Source organism: Gouania willdenowi, chromosome 5 (assembly GCF_900634775.1).
Source record: "Gouania willdenowi chromosome 5, fGouWil2.1, whole genome shotgun sequence".
NCBI classification, from domain to species: Eukaryota; Metazoa; Chordata; class Actinopteri; order Blenniiformes; family Gobiesocidae; genus Gouania; species Gouania willdenowi.
Window position 1 is genome coordinate 23,903,191 of NC_041048.1, and position 16,215 is coordinate 23,919,405.

Here is a 16,215-nt window from a genome sequence, read left to right on the forward strand (position 1 = left end):
AAATCACAAAAAGCTTGAACAGCTTCAACCACTGAGGGATGAGTCAACTACAATGTTAGAGTTTATTACAGTGAACCCAAAAACAATAGAGGAGACTGTTCAGCAGCTGAATCCATCAACGTGTTGCCTTGACACAATACCCTCAAACTTCTTTAAAACTGTTGTAAAGTCAATTGTCACTGATTTGTGTCAGATAATTAACTGCTCATTCCAATCAGGCACCGTACCAAAATCCCTGAAAGTAGCTGCTGTGAAACCGCTGTTAAAAAAGAGAACACTGGATGCCTCTATACTGGCTAACTATAGACCAATCAGCAACCTTCCATTCATGGCCAAGATCATTGAGAAGGTGGTCTTCAACCAACTGAGTCAATTCTTAACATTCAACAAAATATTTGATAAATTTCAGTCAGGTTTTCGTTCTCATCACAGCACTGAAACTGCTCTTATCAAAGTGATCAATGACATAAGGTTGAACACTGATTCAGGAAAAGTATCTGTTCTCATTCTGTTGGATCTAAGTGCTGCATTTGACACTGTAGATCATACAATTTTGTTGCACAGATTGCAAACATGGGTTGGACTAAATGGAAAAGTAATGCAATGGTTTAAGTCATACTTGGAGGAGCGAAGCTATTTTGTAAGCATTGGAAACTTTGAATCTGACAGATTACCAATGTCCTGTGGGGTTCCTCAGGGATCTGTTCTTGGACCCCTTCTGTTTAACCTTTACATGCTTCCTTTAGGACAAATTTTACAGAACTGTAAGGTTGATTATCAGAGCTATGCAGATGACACACAACTATATCTATCACTGAACCCAGATGACAATGGTCCCATTGAGGTGTTGTGTGACTGTTTAGAAAAAGTAAACTGCTGGATGAGTGAAAACTTCCTTCAACTAAACCATGACAAGACGGAGGTGATTGTCTTTGGTAACAAGGAAAAGAGGACTGCTGTCAGCAATTATCTTGAGTCTCGATCTTTAAAAGCTAAAGACCAAGTCAAAAACCTTGGTGTTCTGATTGACTCAGATCTTACATTCAGCAGTCAGATCAAATCTATCACAAAAACAGCCTTCTACCACCTAAAGAACATCGCCAGAGTGAAAGGTTTAATGACTCAGAAAGATCAGGAGAAACTGGTCCATGCTTTTATCTCCAGCAGACTGGACTATAGTAATGGTCTTCTGACAGGAATCCCCCAAAAGAGCATCAAACAGCTACAGCTGGTTCAGAACGCTGCAGCTCGGGTCTTAACCAGAACAAAGAGGTCAGAGCACATTACTCCAGTTTTAAAGTCTTTACACTGGCTCCCAGTCAGCCTCAGAATAGACTTTAAAGTTCTGCTGCTGGTGTATAAATCTGTGAATGGGTTTGGTCCAGAATACATAAGTGACATGTTAGTCAGGTATGAACCCAGCAGGTCTCTCAGATCTATGGACACAGATCAGATAGTGGAGCCCAGAGTTCACAGTAAACATGGTGATGCTGCTTTTAGTTGTTATGCTGCAAAGAAGTGGAACAAACTGCCAGCAGAGCTGAAGTCAGCATCCAATGTGAACATTTTTAAATCAAAGTTAAAGGCACTTTTTTTCTCTACTGCATATGATTGAGAGAGAGATTTTTTGTCATGTTGTTGATGTAATGATGATTTTACTGATGATTTTAATTGATTTTACTGATGATTTTAATTGATTTTACTGATGATTTTAAATGTTCTTATTGATTTAAATGTTCTTATTGATTTTAAACAATTGAATGTTTTATCATGTAAAGCACATTGAGTTGCCTTGAGTATGAAATGCGCTATATAAATAAATTTGCCTTGCCTTGCCTTGCCTTGCCTAAGGACAGTAAGAGGCTGACAGCCGCTCCTCACACACAAGTACCGTATTTTCCGGGAAATTGAACGCACCATTATATTGGTCACATTCCAAGGTTTGAGGGTGCCCTTCAAACAACTCAGCCAATCAGAACGGGCAGGTATAGGCGGGCTGCTGTACTCTGGTTAACTGAGGCTTCCGTGTATTCTGATCAATTTCAACGGACAAGTTTCCATCTCTACATTAAGTCTCCTCCTCACTGCTCCACGTCTGCATATTAGTCTATTTATGGTTACTTTTTACTGGATCCAGACTGATAAACTGCTCCGTCCGCTCCCCGTGCACCATCGCCTCAACAACATCGGACTCTGAGTCCAGACACGATCACTTCTAAACCAACATAACGTGGTTATTTGGCAACTTTATTGTTTCTTTCTATCATAAACTGGCTGATTTGTGTGTGTGTGTGTGTGTGTGTGTCAGTTACGTCAGCTGTCAGGCTCAGAGTCCTGTGTGTGATCGCTCCTCATAAACCAAGGAGCGCAACATTGAAAAAGCTCCGATCTGACGCGGCACAGTGTAGCGTTCTGAGCGTTGTGTAATCAGTATACCGATACGGCTGTATTTGGTATGAACCACTATACCGCCCACCTCTATAATGATTATAAATATACATTCATAACCGAGTCTTGATCGGGAGATAACGTCCGATTCCCATCGAGTCTGAAACCATGTGATCGGGCCCGATTTCTGATCACATGATCGGAAATCGGGACATCCTTACTTTATTTTGTTGCTTCTCTACGTCTGTCTTACTTTTTCCTCTTGCTTTGCCGTGTAACCGTTAAACCTAACGCTGCAATGGAGACTTCTGCTGGAACTAGGGCTGCACAATTAATCAAATTTTAATCGTGGTCATGATTAAATTAACCTGATCGTTTATTTTGGCTTTGGATTATAAGATTGGTTTTATTTAATTGCTCTTTACATCCACACATTTTAAGTTTCAAACATCAGCATGTGTTAGATAGAAACAGAACCTGCCCTGCTGTAGCACAGGTTTATATTTTGATTTTAATATATTTATGGGAATGAAAAGTTCATGCAATACTCAACTAAGGAATAGGATATTTAAACAAAATAATGCAATTCAGATTTAAATTGTTTATTTAAATCCCTTCAGTGACACACAGGAGGTCCTCGGTCCAAATTCAGATGAATGGAATGACATCAGGACACGTAAGTTTGACACAAACATGCGCCGATATTCTGGTTGTTCTGAGGAGAGCAGTGCTGAAGGATCACTGTCACGTTGTTACACCAGTTACTGTTCACATCATCCATCTGCAGCACCATCCTCATCTTCTTTTAATTCTAAACAGGTTTTTGAACCATTTTGTTACAGCGTTGTCCTTAGAAGCTGCCTTCTCCTTCTTTTACTCCTTGTCTTTCTTATGCCTCTTCTCCTTCTTCTCCTCCTTCTCCTTCTTCTCCTTCACTTCCTCCTTCCCCTTCTTCTGCCTCTTCTCCTTCTTTTTCTCCTTCTCCTTCTTCTCCTCCTTCTCCTTTGCTTCCTCCTTCCCCTGCTTCTGCCTCTTCTCCTTCTCTTCCTCCTTCCCCTGCTTCTGCCTCTTCTCCTTCTCCCTCTTTTGCTCCTTCTCCTGCTTCTGCTCCTGAATTGTGGCTTGCACTTTGTTCAAGGCTTCCTGTGTTTCAGTGAGCGTGGCCTTCATGATGGACATAGTCTTGATGCGGTTGGACCGCTCCTCTTCCATTTCCACAAGTTTTTTCTGTACTTCATCCAGGGCAGTCTGTAGTTGGACCTGCGTTTGTGTCGACTGGTTCTCATTATTGCAGAGAGCTTCCTTTTCTGTGATTGCTTTCACAGCTTTTTCATTCTCCACCAGTTGGTTACATTGGTCTGTGCGGCTTTTTAGGTCATCCTCCTTCATTTTCAGAGTGGCCTCCAAATGTGAAATGGTTATTTGTTGTTCATCTTTCTGCTTTAAGAACACTTGTTCTTTGTTCTGAAGCTCGTTAGTAATGTCCAACAAAGCAGCCTTTTCTTCATCCAACTGCTTCTTCTGAGCCTGGACCTTCTCACGTAGCTCCTCCAGTTTAGGTTCAAAGCTGTCCTCCCACTGGCTATTTTTCATGTCTATTTCTTTTTCCATCTCATCCAGTACAAATGAAAGGTAAGAGATTTCCTCTTCCTTTAGCTCCAACATTAGGTCCTTTTTTTCCAATTTGACCTTCAGTTCCTGTTGTGCCTCATCCAGTGAAAGGAGATTTGTGATTTCCCGATTAAGCATCTTTCCACATTCATTACACTTGGGATTAGCTGGTTCATTACAAGATAATTTATCAGAAGAAACTTCTGTCTCTGCTGTGATGTTTATTTTCTCCATTTTAATATTTTAGATGCAAAACTTGTGGACGTTACCAAAAAGCATCAAGTCTTTCAAAGGAGTGTCCAGAATAAAGAACCCACTGTGAGCTATATTATCATTGCCTTTCGTCTTTGTTTTGTCATCGTTAAAAAGAACCCAGTGCAAGATTCTGAATGCTGATTGGCTGTTAGGAACCACTGTTCAAAATACTGATAATATTACTGAATTATTTTTTTATAGTGCTTTTCAAGAAACTCAGACACTTCACACTTTAAAACTCAACGAAACAGATGAAAATGTTAGTGACTTTTTTTTTAACTAGTTTAAAGTACATTACTTTTTGTTTAGTAAAGTAAAACTAATGTAAATGCATGATCGTAAAAAAAACAAACAAACATCAGGGCATGTGACTTTCTAGCCTAAGCTAGGGCGACTTGTTTGTGGATTTTTACAAGAAAATAATGTATCATTGGGAATATACAGGTATATATACAGGTGCAACCTAAAGTATATTACTTTTTGTAATGTAATGTAACACTAATGCAAATGCATGATAGTCAAAAAAAAACAAAAAAAACCCAAAACAAAACATTGAGGCAGGTGACTTTCTCGCCCTACACTGGTGTGACCTTATAGTGATTTACTTTTTCTTCAGTGAAGTAACACTAATGTAAATGCGTGCTCATAAAAAAAAAAAAAAAAAAAAAAAACATCGGGGCATGTGACTTTCTAGCCTGGAGCGACTGTTTTTTGGGTTTTTAAAGGAAAATAATGCATAAATGGGAAAACAACATATACACTAGTGCGACTTAATAAAACTTGGAAAAGTGTTTGGTAGAAAATAAATAAAACACATACATATCCACCTATTGGTCGTTACTCTGGGTTTTGTTGCAAACGTCGGTCAGATTTTTAGGAAATCCTAATAAACATAATTTTTTGATTATCTTTTTGACTCACTGGAACTCTCATTGAAACTCACTATGTTTGGTGATGATTGACCAGTATATCTCCATGGTTACCTTGGTGGATTACATGCTGCTCTACTCTCCCAGCCGAGCATCTAGTCATAGGGACGTCCTCGGAGTCCACAAGGCCAGTGAGTGCAAAGCTCACATTTTGCGACCACGCGGACTCTACTTCGTGTACCTGGTGTCACAAAAAAACATTACTCGGCATGTATTTTTCACACTGATTCGCATTAAGGTTGTCTGCACTTAATTAAATGTAGAAAACAACAGGAGGAATACTCTTGATGTGCAGGTCCTGGAGAGCCCCTGTACTGCATGTTTTAGATGCTCCCCTGGTCCAACACAGCTCATTGTAAAAGCTCATTATCAGGCTTTGTGTAGAGCTGCATCATGACCCAAACATTATAGATCTAACTGTGTTGGAGGAGAGAGACATCTATAACATGCAGGATTAAGTCACTTAAGTAGTGTTGTGTTCAAGACCACACTGTCCGAGACCAAGACTTGCCCGAGAGACCATACACGTGTTTTTTTTTTTCAATTTAAAAAAATATATAAATAAAAAAAATTATGACAAGGTTCGACAGGTAAATAACATTCTCTCTTTAATTTTAGTTTATTTTAAATACATTTGACGGACAAAAAAGGTTCCTGCAAAAAATGAACTAAAATATTAAAACTACTACTGCTACTGATAAATTCACAATTATTCTACATATTTGAAAACAAGATTTTTATGTCAGCTGAATGTACAGCAAGTGTTTAAAAGTATTTCTGCCAAGAAATAACGATTCTCGATTCTGATTCTTTGAGTTGTGCAGGTCAACAGGTCACAGATTTCACAAGATATTTTTTTTTGTTTGAAAAAGCCTTTACACATGCCATTTTTATTAATTCACTTAGTTGATATAGTTTAATTTGGTTGCTGTATTGTAATTAGGATATTCAATTTTAAAGGTTTCCAAATGTAACTGTAAAAGTGAAACTTGCTGAAATAAAACTACAAACAAGTTGTCATCAGTGTAAAAAACAAAGAGCTACAGGTAGATGTGAAACTAAATAAAACAAACTCAAACCCTGGAACAGTCATGTGACAAATCAATCAATAGTTCTTGTTGAGAAATATTATTATTATTCTGGATACAGTGGAAACAGAAACTATAAAAAAATAGTTATATTGTGAACCTATTTATATTGTAGGGAACATATTATGTTCAAAGGTAAAAAATTATTTTTGTTTTTAAAAAAAAGACAGCCGAATTGTAGATAATACTTTAATTTACTTACTCACTCATGTAGTTTGGAGCTTTATGTTCTGTTTTGCGCAGTTTGGTTGTTTTTCTGATTGGTGCTACAATCGCTATGGAGTTTGGTTATCAACGTTTCAAACATTTCATGGAACACACACACAGTATTCATTTATTTGCAATAAAAATATACTAAATGAGAAAAAGTGAAACACAAAAAGTGTACAAAGACAACTGAAAGAATAAAAAAATGCACAAAGACAACTGAAAGAATACAAATACACGACTCCAAAAAAATATACATTACAGAAAACTACAATGCAGGTGCACGGAGGAGATGGATGTAGACACACACACACAGTATTTACAATAAAAATACACTAAATGTGTAAAATAAAACAAAAAACTAAACAATATTTATACAAAAAGTACACACAATTACAACAGAAATGCATAAAAATACACACAATTCAATATTTATACAAAAAATACACAAAATGACAACAGAATCACACTACAATGGCAACAAAAAAACTATAACTATACAAAAATACAACAGAAAGATACACAAATACACATAATGACTCCAAAAAACATACATTTCAGAAAAATACACCAAACAAAAAAAGATAAATGAATAGGTTCAAGTCCCATTAAATGTTATATAATGTTTAGAGGTATGTTAAATAAACCAAGTATCACATGTAACGGCAGTTCCATTACATTAACTGTATGGAAAGTCCTTGGCACATGCTCTCTGCCTTCATGTGTGATCGGTGCTCTCAAAAAACAAAATGCCATTCGATGTTTTGTGACAAGTCTTTACCCAATCAGAGACAAGTTGCTGAGTCGTCACTTGGGAAACTGCTGATGTGGTGTTCCTAACAGAAGGTGGTCTTAGGTCAATGTCCCTCAGTGACTCTGTTTGAACATACCTCGCGTTTAGGAATGGGATACTCAGAGTTTCCCTCATTTGAGCCCCAACATACTCAGAGTTTGAATATAACCCGTTTTATGGAATAGGACTCAGGTGTTGCTCTCCCATCTTTTAAAAGCTGTCGTTTTTCCTCAAAAGAAAGTTTCTCTATTGTCTCTACCACTGTCACCCTGCCGGTAGTATTATATTCTGCCCACTAGCTAGAGAACGGAGCAGCAGCGGCCAAGCTGTATCAATTCACTAATGCACTCTGAACATATGTATAGCATTTAGCATAGCATGGTTACGTCCAAAGGCAGTGTAGAAAGCTGCCTGTTTACGTAAATGGTTGTCTTCTTGGGGAAATGACTGCGCATGAGCAAACACATAAAAACACGCTATGGGGCCAGAGGCAGAGCAGCAATGTGCTTTTGGGAGAGGGCGTGGCCTCCTCCTGCATTACAGCAGAGTGAGACTGTGCCGTAGCAGGAAATAGTGATGTTTAGTCATTTAGGCTATGAAAAACAAAAAATGTTGACACTTTCAAACTTATAGGTACTGTGGACTATCGGAAATGGAAAAATAAATAATTTATGATTATATTATAAAATTAAAAAAAAATTAAAAAAATCAAAATATCAATTCACTCTTGGGTAGGCACTGGAGGGTAGCACTTGAAGTCTTATACATAAGGCTGACATTACTCTGTCAATGTCTGTTATTAGCATGAATAAGGTGTCATGAAGGCTGTCATTAAGTGTCGTTTGCTAAATTATGACACCTTTAGAGCTATGTTGGCACTTATCCTGCAGCCTTCTGCCAGAAATATTTATATTTTACTAAAACATGATTTGTTTTTGTCTTTAAACCTAAAAAGAAGAGTTTTAAAAAGACTGGATGGTCATAACTTATAACACATCCATTCATTTTCTGACCCGCTATTTTACAGCACAGTGCAGATAAAATAATACAGAATAAATTAGTTAATAAGTTCCCTGGATGACGACAACATTTTAACAGCAGGCAGAGATCATTCACATTGTACTGTGATATTGTTTCTTTTTTTAAGATTTAAATGAAACATGATGCTGGAGTTAACATTAGGGATGCACTGAAATTAATTTTTTTGGCTGAAACCGAAACACCGAAAAAAATTTCTCGGCAAAATATTCATCGTATTGCATTTTTGGCTCTGAATGTGCACTAATCACTTTTATTAAAACATTGCTATTGTATACTATAATATTAATGCTTCAAAAAGTAAATCAATTAAAAACATGAAAATATTATTTTTAGCACTGACATTCCAAAAATGCAAAATATAAAATAAAAAGTTAAACTCTTACATTAAATAATGTTGAAAGAGAGTCAAATTAAACAGGTTATCTAATTAAAACACATAGTATATGTGTAATAGTATATCTTGATGAAAATCAGCTTCTTGGTTTTATTTATTATCCAAACATGTTGTTTAGATGCACACACTGAGAGTTCACAAAACATACACACACAACAATTAAAAGTTAAATAAAAAGTAATTATATTAAAAAAACAAAAAACACTGACACAATTGGCTTCATGTTTATAGTATTTTTGTATAATTAAATACATATGTGGTGTTTAATGAACCAACATAACATTTGTGTTTGTGTTTATTTATTAAATTACAAATTGACTTGATTTATATAGAGCTTTATCCCTACAATGAAATTCTCAAAGTACTTTACATATCAGCTCATTCACCCATTCACACTCACATTCACACACCAATGGGACTAAACTGACTTAACCTCATCAAACCAACCAAATCCCTATTAGTCACAGAATGATGAAGAGCTGTTATTATTATTATTATTATTATTATTATTATTATTATTATTATTATTATTATTATTATTATTATTAATATAATAATAATAATAATAACCAGATTTATATTTGACAAAGTGAAAGTATAGAATAAAATTGTATAAAATTTTATTTTGTGAATATTCTTTTTTTTATTATTGTTTTATTTTTTGTTCATCAATTACGAGACAATTCAGGCAACTCCATTTAAACTTCAAGAGACCACACCTGGGGTCACGACCCCAAAGTTGAAAAATGCGGGGGAACAAACGTGCCGAAATAAATAAATAAATATATATATATAATAAATACACGTAAACAAAAATAAAAAGGGAAAATTTTAGATTAAATACAAATAAATAAATATAAATGGGGAAAAATACAAAAGTAAAAATATAATTTCAAATATAAATACATCATTGAATAAATGCATGCAAAAAAAAACATGCAAAACAAAAAAAATATTGTTGAAAAATTCAATGAAATAGATTGATAAATAAAAGTGGAAATAAAAAAGAAAATACAAATATAATTTACACACTTTTTTTAACTTGTATTCATTTAATCATTTATTTTATACATATTAAACATTTTTATTTTTGTTTCTTTTATTCATTTGTTTTTAATTTTGGCAGGTTTGGCCCAACGGGATCTCGGTGGTGCGTTCAGAGTCCGTGGGAAACCGGGGGAAAGCTATGACTTATATGCAACAGACAAAACGTGAAAAGTGGTCACATGCGTCGTAAAACTGAACGTTTCACCTTACGTAAATATTTTCATTTTTATAGTTCATATAAAACGTTAAGATAGCCATTATTTATGCATTGTTCACAAATAAAAACAAAAATAGACAGTGTATCTTGAAAAGTTTTTTTTTAAGTTTTTACGTAAAGTTGCGTGACGTCGTCGCCATGGAAACGAGTTGGATGCGGCATTTAAATTCACCTGCTGAACTTCAACGTTCTTAACGAGCAGCGAGAGACGTTGAGAGGAGAGCTGTGAGCATCTGTGAGCACATTTGAGCTGAGAAAGGAGAGAAAAACTCTACAAAACACTGATAAAAGTCATCCGTAGACCTCTACACGACCAGAAGAAGAAGTTCAGAACCAAGACCAGAACTTCAGAAAAAGGACTGATAAGAGGACGAGACCAGAAAAGTGAACCATGGCCCTGCGCATGGCTCACGGTAAGACACGTTTTAATTATTCTCAGCTGATAGGCCTTATTTCATCATTTTAGCACTGAAAAGTTAAACATATATTATGATTTATAATCTATAGGTCTGTCTAAATCAGGTTCTGGGCCTGAGACGTTTATATTTTATATTAAAGGCCGACAGAAAATGGTTTTAACATAACGAAAATCGAGAAATGCTGATTTGTCATGTGTTACTTTGACTTTTGTTATAATTTTACTCTAATGTGATACTTTTAGTGAGCGTTTGGGCTGTTCCGACTGTTTTGCAGAGGTGTAATTATTTATTTAAAAAAAAAAGTAGATTTATTTAAGTCCTGTACTGACTGAGGTAGATTTAATGTAAAATTGGTACTTTACCTCATAAATAATTATAAGTCGAGTTTGACTTCATATTTTTCTAGATAAAATTGATATTGAACTATTTGTTTTGGTTTGTTTTGAAGCAGCCAATGAGGTGGGTGAAATGTAGTTACCATGGATGCTGTTTGCATTGTTTATACTTGAATATTTACTTCATTTATTTACATAGATACATACTTTATTTCCTACATTGATTACTTTCTTAAAATGTCTCCGTATTTTAATTTAAATGGCTTATTTTTCACCCTCTTATTTCATTTCTTTTTCAAAATCCTCCTGTGGACAAGTGTTACAAATTAGCGCACGTTAAAACAATTAAAAATTGTCCAATGTCATTGTGCTGTCAAATCAAAATAGAAAAAAAATAATCAATAAATAAAATCCTTTTTAAAAAATAGCAGTGCTAAGCATTCATGAGAGTGATACAGTCATCACTGCACAAATTAAATGTTTATTTATGTTTTGTCTGTATATGTTGTCAAAGTTTATCACTTTAGCTATGAATGTTTTAATCTTCCAAGAAATAAACAAATACATTTGTTATTTTTGCTTTATTGTTATAATCATTGCCCTCCTGAAGGAAGGATTAACTAAACTTTATAAGGGGAGTTAAAATATATTGAATTGTTTATTTTTGAATATGCAAACAAAATAATTAAAATGGGGGAAAAAAGAGCATAAATTTGAACATAAAACATCAAATACAGAAGTGTAACTTATAAACTCCTCCTTCTTCTAATCACAATGACAATCTTCATTGCACTAAGACAGCATAAATGTATTATATATACAGTATGTATAAAAGTGTACATCACAAAATATCATCCCAAGTTGCCCGTTAAGCCCTTGAAAAACAAACAAAGAAAAATATAAGATGATAATAATACAATATACCAAATACAAAAACAATAGAACAATAGTGTGTGTGTATATATATATATATATATATATATTCTCTTAATACTCAATGTTACTCAACACCTCCCTCCTGCCTGTACGTCTTAAAAATTGTTGTTGTACCTTCTTTTGAAATGTTTAATATTTGGACTCTCGGGGTGGTGTGTACCTCAGTGGGTTGAGCGCCCGTCCCATGTACGGAGGCTATAGTTCCTCACCTGCAGCCAGTCCAGGTTCGATTCCCGGCCTGGGACCCTTTGCTGTGTGTCATTCCCTGCTCTCTCTGATCCCTTTCCTGTCAAGCAACTGTCATATAAAGGCCACTAGAGCCCAAAAAATCCTTTAAAAAAAAAATATTTGGACTCTGCTTTAACTTCATGGTGAACCTGTTAAATAGTGTCAACTCACTAACTGAAACAACAAAAACTTTGCCTAGTTTTACGAATTGGAGGTAATTTAATGTACATTTTCCCCTCATTATTGCTGAATAACTCCTGCATTTTCATCGCTAATTGTTTTTTTGATTTTTTTTTTTAGCTTTTAGTCTAGCTGTCTAACATTCTGCAAACAACAACAAAAATATTTGGTGTTTCTGTATGTGAGACCGTATAACAGTTTAAATGTACATCTAAAGGAAGGTCCAAACATGTTTCAGTTAAAAAAGAGCTTTAAAAACTTTTACATTTATTTACAATGTTATGAAATAAATATGTTTAAATATCGCTGTTCGTTAAACATTTTTTTTTGTTGTTTATTTCAGGTATGGGTCAGCCCAAGGGTTGGGTCGCAGGCTGGGCCGAGCCCGAGGGTTGGGTCTCTGGCTGGGCCGAACCCGAGGGTTGGGTCTCTGACTGGGCCGAACCCGAGGGTTGGGTCTCTGACTGGGCCGAGCCCGAGGGTTGGGTCTCTGGCTGGGCCGAACCCGAGGGTTGGGTCTCTGGCTGGGCCGAGCCCGAGGGTTGTGTCACATGCTGGGCCGACCCCTCGGGCTGGGTCGCAGGCTGGGCCGAGCCCGACGGTTGGGTCGCAGACTGGGCCGAACCCGAGGGTTGGGTCGCAGGCTGGGCCGAACCCGAGGGTGGGGTCTCTGGCTGGGCCGAACCCGAGGGTCGGGTCGCAGGCTGGGCCGAACCCGAGGGTCGGGTCGCAGGCTGGGCCGAGCCTGAGGGTTCCGTCGCAGGCTGGGCCGAGCCCGAGGGTTGGGTCGCAGGCTGGGCCGAACCCGGGGGTTGGGTCTCTGGCTGGGCCGAACCCGAGGGTTGGGTCGCAGGCTGGGCCGAACCCGAGGGGTGGGTCGCAGACGGGGCCGAACCCGAGGGTCGGGTCTCTGGCTGGGCCGAACCCGAGGGTCGGGTCGCAGGCTGGGCCGAGCCCGAGGGTCGGGTCGCTGGTTGGGCTGAGCCCGAGGGTTCTGTCCCAATCCGGGCCGACCCTCCGGTTTTGTTTCCACCCTGGACAGACCCTCGCTGGTCCGACCCTCCGGGCTCGGATCCAGGCTTGGATCCAGGCTGGACCGACCCTCGCTGGGCTGACCCTCTGGGTTTGGACCCAGGCTGGGCCACAGGTAAGTGTTGAGAAACCTCCATCATTCGGCTCTGACTGTCGGTGTGAGTCTGTCACCAAGAGGCCTTGGTGAGGTGACAGTTCTGACTCGTCTTAGAGTCTTCTGTTTCTTGTTTTTCTAGATGAGTTCCTTGTTTAAACGTGTCTTAAACAGCTAGTCCTTGCATCTGGCTGGATTAGCTTAGCCTTTGATTACATTCACACCAAGGCTTGTGTTTATAATATGACCCTTTTGTAAATAGTTAATTTAGGTGATTAATCACAGCTGGCCTTTGTGTCTTGCGGGGCTTCTGATGTCCCGGGCAACGTCTGGCAACTGGACCTTTTTAGATTTCAAGGATTTTATATTTAGTTACTTTATGACGGGCCACAGTGGGCGTAATTCTCCCGTCACTCTCGTAAACAGGTAAGTATGTTTAGGTTATAGTTAGGTTGTTAAGAGTTTAGAGATTATGTTTTTATTCCCAGCATGTTAGAGACACAAGAGGCATCAGCAGAGGATGAAGACTTCTATCAATCAAAACTATGTAAGTAAAGCTTCTCGTTTACACAGAAAGACACTCAACACTTTTTTTATTGTAAAAATGCTGCCATTGGTAGAAAAAAAAGAAATAGATGTTCCTTTACACTAAATCCTGTAAATTGTCCACCACAGTGTCCCACAATCAGCCCCAGGAGGAGACGCCAGCAGAGGAAAGAAACAATATTAACCAAAACAATGTAAGTAAAACCTCTCATTTACACAGAAAGACACTGATCACATGTTTAATGTATAAATAGACGTCACGTTTTACTAACGCCTGTAAAATTTCGGAGAGGAACGCCATCGTCCACTGATGGAGGAGGAGAAGAAAGATGGAGGACGGGAGCACCAGCATCTACCAATGGAGGAGAAGAAATACTTTTATTAACCAAAACAATGTAAGTAAAACCTCTCGTTTACACAGAAAGACACTGGACACGTTTATTGTAAAAAATGACATTACTTTATCATAATGCCTGTAAAATGTTGGACTTGACCACCAGAATTCACTGATTGAGAACAAGGAAGATGGAAGACTACCATCATCTACCAGTGGAGGAGGAGCAGGAGAAAAATGCGGGAGCACCAGCATCCAAAAGTGTCCCACAATCAGCCCCAGGAGGAGATATCAGCAGAGGAAAGAAAGACTAATAACCAAAACAATGTAATTAAAACCTCTCATTTACACAGAAATACACTGAACTTTTTTTTATTGTAAAAATGTTGTCATTGGTGAAAAAAAAGAAAATAGAAACAGATGTTCATTTACACTAAAACCTGTAAATTGTCCACCACAGTGTCCCACAATCAGCCCCAGGAGGAGACGCCAGCAGAGGAAAGAAACAATATTAACCTAAACAATGTAAGTAAAACCTCTCATTTACACAAAAAGACACTGATCACATGTTTAATGTATAAATAGACGTCACATTTTACTAACTCCTGTAAAATTTCGGAGAGGAACGCCAACATCCACTGATGGAGGAGGAGAAAGATGGAGGACGGGAGCACCAGCATCTACCAATGGAGGAGAAGAAATACTTTTATTAACCAAAACAATGTAAGTAAAACCTCTCGTTGACACAGAAAGACACTGGACACTTTTATTGTAAAAAATGACTTTCTAATAATGCTTGTAAAATGTTGGACTTGACCACCAGAATCCACTGATGGAGAACAAGGAAGATGGAAGACTACCATCATCTACCAGTGGAGGAGGAGGAGAAAAATGGGGGAGCACCAGCATCCAAAAGTGTCCCACAATCAGCCCCAGGAGGAGATATCAGCAGAGGAAAGAAAGACTAATAACCAAAACAATGTAAGTAAAACCTCTCATTTACACAGAAAGACACTGATCACATGTTTAATGTATAAATATACGTCACGTTTTACAAACGCCTGTAAAATGTTGGAGAGGAACGCCAACATCCACTGATGGAGGAGGAGAAGAAAGATTTCTATCAATCAACCAAAAACAATGTAAGCAAAGCCTCTTGTTTGAACACATATTTAATATAAAAATAGGTGTTAATTACTGTACTAGTGCCTGTAAAATGTCTTGTGTGTGATTACAGATTCATTTCAGAGGAGAATCAGACTGTTCCAGATGTTCATCACCACAGCACAGAATGAGACAGCAGTAGTAGTAGTAGTGTTTACTCTGACTGCTTTCATTTCAACTATAAATAAATAAAAAATAATATCTTAAGAAATCAAACTTGGTGAAATGCTTTGTGTGCTTAAGAACTCCTGTTTATATTTAATCTTAGTTTGACCTCCTTATTAGATTTACATTGAAAATCACAAATTCAAAACTGTTCAGTTTTGACTGCATAAATACTGTTCTCTAACAAAATTATTAATGATAATAAAAAGAGAATTGAATCAACCACATTATGTCCTGGTTCAATGTTTGTATACACTCTTCTTTATGGTTATATTTTTAATACAATACATATTTTTAATACAATACATTTTAAGACAAGAAAACTTGTCTTAAAATTGTCTTTTTTTATTTTTTTATTGCCGCCATACACATACAGAATGTTTTAATATATTTGAGAACAACTCCAATAGTTTGGAATGATCCCATGCAGCTCTCTGTGTGCTCCATAATTCACTGATGGGATTGTACATGGCTATGACTGGAAAGCAGGACGGTCTGTTCTTAGACTTCTGAACAACATGCCATAATCAACACACTTTATACAGTGTGTTGATTATGGCATGTTGTTCAGGGCTGTTTCCATTTCTCCAGGCAGATGCTGATTTTATATATATATATATATAAATATATAGTTGGCTTTATTTGGTTTAATATGTTTTGTCTTTGTCCTGACAGTTTATACACATTTTTTTCTCATGGTTGTTTGCAGTTCATGAAATTAAATTAAATTTTTTAAAAGTCAAGCCCCCTATTTAAAATAGGGGTGTCCTGATTCAATATCGATATTGGATATCGGTCCGATATTAGCCTGA